We start from the raw sequence: 9,254 nt of genomic DNA, 5'->3' as shown, positions 1-9,254 counted from the left end.
AAGCTAGTTTTAAATAAACAACTTCACCAGGTGTGGTGCTTTGAATAGGTTTGGGCCACATAGACTCATGTGTTTGAATGTTTGGCCCTCAGGGGTTGGTTCTGTCAGGAGTTGTGGCCTTGTTGGAGGTAGGCTTTGAGAAGTCTATGCTCAGGCTCCTCTCAGTGTGGAAGAGTGCCTCCTAGCTGCCTACAAGAGAGCCTGGACACTGCCATGCTTCCTGCCATAATGAGGATGAACTGAACCTCTGAAACCGTGATCCAGCCCCAAGTAAATGTTTTCAGTTATAAGAGTTGTCTTGGTCATGGTGTCTCTTCACAGCAATAAAACCCTAAGACACCAGGCCAGCATAGTTCTGGGGTCTTGAGCCTCCACCCTCAAAAACTGAGCTCCAAGGAGCTGTTCATACGTTCATCTAGGAAATCCACATCCCTTTCACTTGTGAGGGAAATGAAACTAACATTCTTCATTCTTGTCTTGTCTTGTTTTGTTTTCAAAACAGGGGTTCTCTGTTTGTCCCTGGGTGTCCTGGAACTAGCTCTGTAAATTAGACTGGACTCAAAAATTAAACTCAGAGATTCTCCTGCCTCAGCCTTCAGAGTACTGGGATTAACGGTCTTGGCCACTGCCACCACTGCCACCGCCACCAAGCTAATGATCCTTTTGTAATCCAACCTCACTGTGAATCTAAAGTGAAGTCAGAGAGACTGGTGGGTCATCACCATCTTTGTAGTTACCTTAATTATTACTCTGACTCTACTAAACCCGCCTGATATGCCCTTCTTGTTGCACATCCCCTATGAAAAATTTTCCTCCACAACCCAGAGAGGTGTTATAGCAACACATTTGTGCCAAATAGTACAGGGATAACAGAATATTCTGGATTCTCCAAGACCTGGCTGTCATCCCACAGCAGAATCTTTGAAGAGTTACTTTATTTTATTTTGTAAGTTAGGCTTCCCGGGTTATCAGCTTTAGAAAATCCAACCACAGTGAATTAAGAAATAGAAATGGTTCAACCAGAGAGGCATGAAGTCTCAGTACGCACTCATGTACAGTTGAAAATACTGGGTAGGGGGGCACAAAACGCCCGGATGTGAGTAGTCTTTTCTCTGGTTAAATTTGAGCCAGGGGTTCCCTACGTAGTCCAGCCTGCCCTCAAAGCTCTCCGTTCTCCTGCCGAGAGCATGGAGTACAGATGTGTACAGATGCTTGAATACGTGATCATGCTTTGATTAAGGTTTTGAGATCAAGAAGAGGTCTGGAGGGCAGAATGGAAGCTCGTCACTTCAGGCTTCCACCTTAACAGATATGGCGATGTGGGGGTGTTTTAACAGACAGAGACTCTTCTTCCCAGGTCTCTTCTCCAGTGCCTTCCGTAGGTGTCTCTTTCCAGAGCTTTCTTGACCTTGTCTTTCCTAGCCATTCAGCCAGTGGTCGGCTTAGAGCATCCTTGCTCTTGAGAGTTCTCTAGCTGTCACAGGACCATTGAAACAAATGGCCGCAAGCCACATGACTTAAAGTAACAGAGATCCCAAGGCTGGATGCCTAAAGCCAAGGCTGTTGGCAGGACTGGTTCCTTCTGGAGACTCCCGGGGTGGGGGAGGATGCTGGGGGGGTGGGATCTGGGTCTGATGCATGCTCTTCTCCCAGATTTTGAGCTCCTGGTAATGCTGACCTTTCCTTGGCTGCATCCCTCCATCTGTTTTCACAGTCATGTGACCTTCCTGTCAGCTGCTGTGTCTTCAGCCAGTACTCTCAAATACATGGTGCTCAGTGAACACCACTGAATTTGAGACCCACCCTGACCCCAATGGACCTTACTGTAATTAAGAATATAAACAAAGACCGACCAATTCCTCTCTCTCTCTCTGTCTCTGTCTCTCTGTTTCTCCCCGCCTCCCAAGACAGGGTTTCTCTGTGTAGCCTCTCCTGGAACTCACAAAGATCCACCTTCCTCTGACTCCCTAGTACATCTATGATGTTACCAGAGTTGTTAGGGTCAGAGCCTGATCCTGGCAGCCCTGACAAGCCAGGTTCAGACAATAGCCAATTCAACGAACACAAAATAGGGAGACGTCAGAGAAAAGAGATTTATTCAACATGGCCTCACTTGGAAAAGGTCTTCAGTCCTAGCTCTATCTTCTGGTCCTAGGGTTAGGGTTTATCTAGAGGGCAAAAGGCATGAATAACTTAAATGGTCAAATGCCACACACACCATTGTTACAACTCACCGTCTGGGCTCCAGTCTCTCCTCAAGGCAGACTGATGAGTCAGAACTGTGTGGTCCTTTTTAAGAGGCAATTCTCTCTCTGGCAAGAACCCAACCTATTCCCTTTCCCAGAACAAGTTTCTGGGGAAAATTCTACTTCCGGTTTCAGCACTCTGATAGCCAAAGGGAGGTATACAGTGTCTCTTTCAAACAACTTCATTCCTGTCTCCGTGGTTCCCAGGACAGTGAGAAGCCTGACATCAGAAGCCCAAGAGGATGGCCAGTGGGGTCAGGCAAGACTGTAGCAAGTGACATAGGTCATCCAGGCAGCGTGGCTTCAACCATAAGCGGAGTCAGAGAAGAGTCCTGACCGGTGCTGTGTGCACCAGGCAGCAAACATCAGTCTCTGAATCTCCGTGTCTGAAGTCAAAACTCTTCAGATCACCAACTCTTTTCTGCCTTACTGACTCTAGCACACTTCTTCCTCTTGGGCTAGCTCTACTCCCTGTTAGCAGCTCTCCTTGGCTGATATCCCATGGCTCTGGCATCTTTAGCATCTTAGGGTCTCCAAGGAAAACCAGGCTTCAACTTCACAGCTTCACACAATAGTCTCTCCTGGCCTTCAAAACAGGGGCGCCCCTGCTACATGCCTGACCTCTGACTTTTCTTCGTCAGGGAGACTCCATAACCCCTTTCTTCTATCCTTGACTCCAAACCTAGATCCACATAGCCGAAGATGCCAGGTTCTGTTGCTTATTGGTGCTAGACCATGGCCCTCCTGTACAACTATATCTTCAACAGCTTTAGACCAGGCCGGCCTTGAACTCAGAGATCTGTAGGCCTCTGTTTCCTGGGTGCTAGGATTAAAGGCCTGCACCATCAAGCCTGGGACTAAACTTTTAAAAAAAAAATCCTTTTCATAAGATGGAAGCTTAGCTGAGTGGGTTCTTTTCCTGAGGTCACCACTCCCTTAATTCCATTTAATATCTTTAATCTGTTCATCTCCTTGAACTCAGGATCTCTCTCCATTGCACTTGCTGGTGCCCTTTAACCCTTGAATGAAGTAGAAATTTCTCCTTGTGTCCTGTGACACAGACTCATGTGATGTTTTGCTAAGGTTAGACCCGAGAGAGAACACTTGATGCTTGGAGAGGGTAGAAGTAGGACCCAATGGACAGTGACAGGGTGTTTGCATAACTTCCTGTCCAACTCTTCATTGGTCTCTTGTCTTCGCAGATGGTACTTCACTGAGAGAGGCAGAGAACCCCGGGCCTTCTGGCAAGTCCTGGTTGCTCCAGCTGACTTGTGCCAGTTTTGGTTGAGGCCTGGTAGTTTCTGCTGAATCATGCCGCCATGGCTAGTTTGTGTTTGGTGACACTTTTAAACTAGACTGCTGGTATCCTGACCATGGAGACTGGAATCACCCCCAAAGAATTGCTTCTAAGTAAGTCTATGTCCCCTTGTCCTATTTACCATCTTTTCCCCCTACCTTTGGATGGTGGGCTAGAAGGGGATGAAGAACATGAGATCCCTCATTAAAGTGGGTTTAAAACAATCAGCCTACACTAGAACCATACGTTTTGTTTTGTTTTGTTTTTTCTTGCTCAGCTTTCATTTCATCAAAACGCTCTTCATAAGAGTAAACCACAGGTGACAAGTCTATACTAGGCTGTTTTGAGAATTCCTTTTCCAATGCTATTAATCTAAATCTCTTCACCTTAGCCTCAGCAGACTCTTTGGACAAGGGCAAAAAGCAGTCACATTCTTCACCAAATTATCACAAGAACAATCTCTAGGCAACATACTAAAATTCTTCTCTGAAACCTCTTGAGCCAGGCCCCCACAGTTCAAATCACCCTCAGCACCAGTGTCCTGTATGTTCCTACTAGGAAGGCCCATTAAGCATTCCACTGCTTTCTTAACCCAAAGTCAGCATTCCTCCAAATAAAAGCCTGGTCAGGCAGGTTATGACAGCAATACCCCAGTCCCTGGTACCAACTTCTGTCTTAGTTAGGTTTCTTATTGCTGTGAAGAGACACCATGACCAAGGCAACTCTTAAAAAGGAAAACATTGCATTAGTACTGGCTTAAAGGTCAGAGGTTTAGTCCATTATGGTGGGACTTATGGCAGCACGCAGGCAGACATGGTACTAAAGAAGAAGCTGAGAGTTTTACATTTTGATCGGCAGATAGCAGAAGGGGACTGTCACTGGATGTAGCTTAAGAATAGAAGCCCTCAAAGCCCACCCCACAGTGACACACTTCCTCCAACTAGACCACAACTTCTAATAGTGTCACTCCCTATGGGAGTCTATAGAGGACAAACCTACTCAAGCCACCACACCCTGCATTCCTAGTGCCTGTCTCAGGGGGCTTCTGTGTGCTCTTCTCTGTAGACCTACTAAGGGTGTTCTCAGGGTGGCTGCTGAATGACATAGTCATCTCAATGAATTCAGAATTAGTGAGAAATGATTCTCTTGATCTAGAAATTCCTATCCAGGCTCCTTGCTTATTGGAAGTTAGCCTGATGTGTCTGTCTGTCTGTCTATCTGTCTGTCTATCATCTGTATGTATGTACTGCAGAAGAATAGTCTCTGGAACTTTCCTTTCCTTCTACTTCATAAGGCCAGTAAATTTCTGCAGCCAACTCAGACACCCCTGTAAAGTGGCCATCTGGTCCATGTATTTATTAGTCAGGGTTCTCTAGAGTCAGAGAACTTATGGACTATCTCTCTGTATTAATGGTATTTATTGTGATGACTTACTGTCTGCAGTCCAACTACTCCAACAATGGGCAGCTGTGGATGGGAAGTCCAGGAATCTAGTAGCTGCTCATTCCCACTAAGCTAGTTGTTTCAACTGGTCTTCTGTAGAAGTAGATTCTGACAGATGCGCAGGCAAGTTAGTGAAAGCAGTCAAAGAAGAGAGAGTCTTTATTCTCCCAATGTCCTTATGTAGACCTCCAGCAGAAGATGGGGCTCATACTAAAGATGTGTACACCATGCCTGGATTTGGGACTTGCTTTATCCCAGGCTGACCTTGAACTCAGAGATCTTCTTGCCTCAGTCTCCTGGGATTAAAGGGCAAGTACTACCTTGCCTGAGCCTAAGCTTTTCATGGCCACTATGCCTCAAGATCTCTATGTCACAGTACAGGTCAGCCTCAAGACCTGGATCACAGGTGAGCCCTCCAAATCTGGATTGTAGTTCGTTCCAGATAAAGCTGAGTTGACAACCAGGAACAGACATCACAGTTCAGAACATTACCCTTCTCCATTACACACCAATTTAAGTGCACAGCTGAGGTGCTGGCCCTTGGTGACAGTACCTCGGAAGGGCTTCCTAACAGGCACCCAAAGGTCTTGCTCCATCCCTGCCCCTCATTCCCTCTCCCTTGCTAAACCATTAGATTCCCCTATTTAGGTACTTCCACATTCCTGAAGCTAGCCACCAGGGTCCGTTCCTTTATTTGGCCACTTGGTTATGGCTGACTCATTCCTGCAGCTGATAAGCAAGGTCCAGGTGTCAACGTTCAGTTTTTGGCCACACGACTCACATGTCCCATGAGGGCTTACCAACTCCCCCTAGCACAACCTTCCCCTTTCCTTTGTAAAAGCCATGCCTGCTGTTGTCTACCTGATCCAGAGGCTGTGACCCTCCTGTCCTGCTTGTACCCCCTGGGGTAATATCTCCTCTGTGCTGAGAATTTGGTGCCTGGTTATATCCTGTGCTGACTCCTGGGCCCCTTTCAGTCTCTGCCTGGCTCCAAAGCCATCTGAAGATGAGATGTTTGAGATGCCTTAGCAACTAACCATGTTGCTCTTAGGCTAACATGGCGACGCTCGTATTTGCCCCGCCCATTCACAAGACTTCGACTCCCATGGGGCATAGCTGGGGGCTCGTCTCTGTTCCACTCCATGCTGTGTGAGTTAGGATGGTCCGAATACTTGGAAGATGACACAGATCCAAGCTTGTTGTTCAGCCTTTCCATTTTGGCCTGTCTGCAGGCAGTGTGAGCTCCCTCGGGTTGTAACAGCTACATTACCCAAGAGTTGGGACGTGAGCTCTGCAGTGTAAACCTGACACCAACTCAGTATCTGTTGATTAATTTTTAAATCTAGTTGGTATGTATACATTTGAATATTTAAAAGTAATCTTCAATATCATAGTTAACCATTCTACACTAACATCCAAATGGCACAAGCTCATGCTTTCCCTAAAATTTGGATGTCTTAAAGTTTGGTAGCTTGGGGGCTGGGCAGATGGCTCAGTGATTAAGAGTTTGTGCTATTCTTGCAGAATCTGAGTTTATTTCTCAGCACTGACACTGAACTGTAACTCCAGTTCCAGAGGATAAGACACCCTCTTCTTGCCTGCAAGAGTACTCATATACACAGACCCACACTCATTCACACACACACACACACACACACACACACACACACATACACACACACATACACACACACACACAATAATATATCAAAGTAAAACTAGATTTTTAAAAATTGTATTGAAAAATCTCATACTTTAATTTTGGCTGAAACGGTGGTGAATGACTGTGACCCCAGAACTCTGAAAGCCACTGCAGGGGGATTGTAAGTGTGAGGTCATGGTTGAACAACCGTGTCAACAAGACTCAAAAAAGGAGACCTTGAGACCAGTTCTTCATCGAGTGAATAGCTACTACAAGAATCTGCTGTGTGTCAGGCTCAGGGAGACAGGAGGACAGAAAGCACCTGTTAAGCACCAGCTGTGTACCAGTACATGTGCATGACCTCATTTAAACCTTAGACATGTATAGCATGTGAGATGTTAGACCTCAAAGATGATCGAACCCAACTTCCTGGTACCTGTGTCCAGGACACACTATTTGTGAAGATGTTGTGTTAGTTACCCATGGGAATTAAGTTGCAGGGGTGCATGAGATAGCTGGGTGGGTAAAAGCACTTGTCATTGAAAGACCCCCGCTTAGCAACAATAAATGCCATTTCTGTAAGGCTGTGCACACTCGGGGCAGGCTAGGTCAGGGTCCCAGGTGGCCAAGCAAGATACAGGTGGGCAGCCAGCTAGCAATAGACAAAGAAAGGGAGAGACACTCAGACAAGCCCAGCTTTCAGATAAGCTGCAGCCCTGACTGGTACCAGGAGTTGTGTCCTTGGAGCCATATTTCTGCCACAGTTTCCACACTAAGATAAGCCCAAGGCAACTATTCTCAGGAGCCGTGTCCTTAGAGCCATATTTTTGGGCTCACTCCCTGGCCACATTTAAACTAGCCAATTAAAACCCTGATACTATGCTTCTGCTTCTGTACCTCACTTCTGCCCCCCAAACTCTATAAAAAAGAAACTGTCCCTTGGTCTGGCTTGCCAGTCCTCTGAATAGGCTGTCGCCCACAGATGTCTGTGACCAATAAAACCCTCTTGCGACTTGCATCCAGTGGTCTCAGCTGATTCTTGGGTCCTGGGGTCTCCTCAGCTAAAGGTCCTCTCAACGAGGGTCTTTCATCATATAACCAAGACAACCTGAGTTCAACCCCTGGAACCCATGTGTGGTGGTTTGAATGATAAAAGTCCCCAGAGGCTCATGTGAATGCTTGGTCACCAGAGAGTGGAATTGTTTGAAAGGATTAGAAGGATTGGGACATATGGCCTTGGTGGGAGAAGTATGTCATTGGGGGAGAAATTTGAGGTTTCAAAAGTTTATGCCAAGTCTATTCTCCCTCTCTCTTCCTGGGGATCAGGATGCAGCTCTCAACTACTTCTCCAGCACCTGCCTGACACACCTAGCACCATGCTCCCACCGTGTTGATAATGGGCTGACCCCCTAAAATGATAAGCAAGGCCCATTAAATGTTTTCTCTTAGAAGAGTTGCCTTGGTGATGGTCTCTTCCCAGCAATGGAACAGCAACAAAGGCATCTTGATTTGGAAACAAAGATTCTGGATTCAGAGGTTCACTTCTCTAAGCCCAACACTGATATGGCTAGAAATGGAGAATGGACCAGCATCTTGCATACATAGCACAGTAGCAGAATAGAGAGACCATACCTCAACATGCAGAAGGAAAAAGAGAAATGACTCTCACAAGTTGTCCTCTGAAGGTCAGGAGTGGTGCACGCCTTTAATCCCAGCATTCAAAAAGGCAGAGACAGGCATATCTCTGTGAGTTTGAGGCCAGCCTGGTCTTCATGGGACTATACAGAGAATCCCAGTCTTAGGGTTTTACTGCTGTGAACAGACACCATGGCCAAGTCTTATAAATGACATTTAATTGGGGCTGGCTTACAGGTTGAGAGGTTCAGTCCATTATCATCAAGGCAGGAACATGGCAGCATCCAGGCAGGCATGGTGCAGGAGGAACTGAGAGTTCTACATCTTTATCTGAAGGCTGTTAGCAGAATACTGGCTTCCAGGCAGCTAGGATGAGTGTCTTATAACTCCCACCCACAGTGACACACTTACTCCAACAGGACCACACCTTCTAATCCTGCCACTTCCTGGGCTGAACATATACAAACCATCACAGACCCTGTATAAAACAAACAAACAAACAAAACAAACAAACAAACAAAAAATGGGCTGGCAGGTCAGCCTGTGGGAGCCAGAAAATAAAACACAATTGCCTACGGTGCCCACCCTGACAACCCAACCGGAAGAAAGACACCGAAGTTCCTGTTCCCCAAGCTCCTGAGGAGGGCACAACAGACAAATGTGCTGGAGAGATGGGAACGATGGGGCACTTAGGAGAGAGATGGGAGAGGAAGTGAAGCTGAAGGGTCACAAGCTGGTGAACTGCAGCGGAAGTGGGAGAGCTGGCCCCGCCCCTCGCCGGCCCCTCCCCTCTCTGGCTGCTCACAGTAGAGCTGGCCCTAGTGGCAAAAGCGGGGACCTGAGGAGTGGCAGGTGGTGAGCTAACCCAAGAGCAGGAAAGCTGACCCTGTAGGAGGAGCCAGGACCGTTCTGGAGAGCTCACCCTGGTGACGCAGGCTCAGCTGTCTCCCAGGCCCAGATGGAGAGCTTTGAGTTGGCCCCAGCATGTACC

Source organism: Micromys minutus (assembly GCF_963924665.1).
Source record: "Micromys minutus genome assembly, chromosome: 22".
Lineage (NCBI taxonomy): Eukaryota > Metazoa > Chordata > Mammalia > Rodentia > Muridae > Micromys > Micromys minutus.
The sequence above is the reverse complement of the archived record's forward strand: the minus strand, read 5'-3'. Positions refer to the sequence as shown.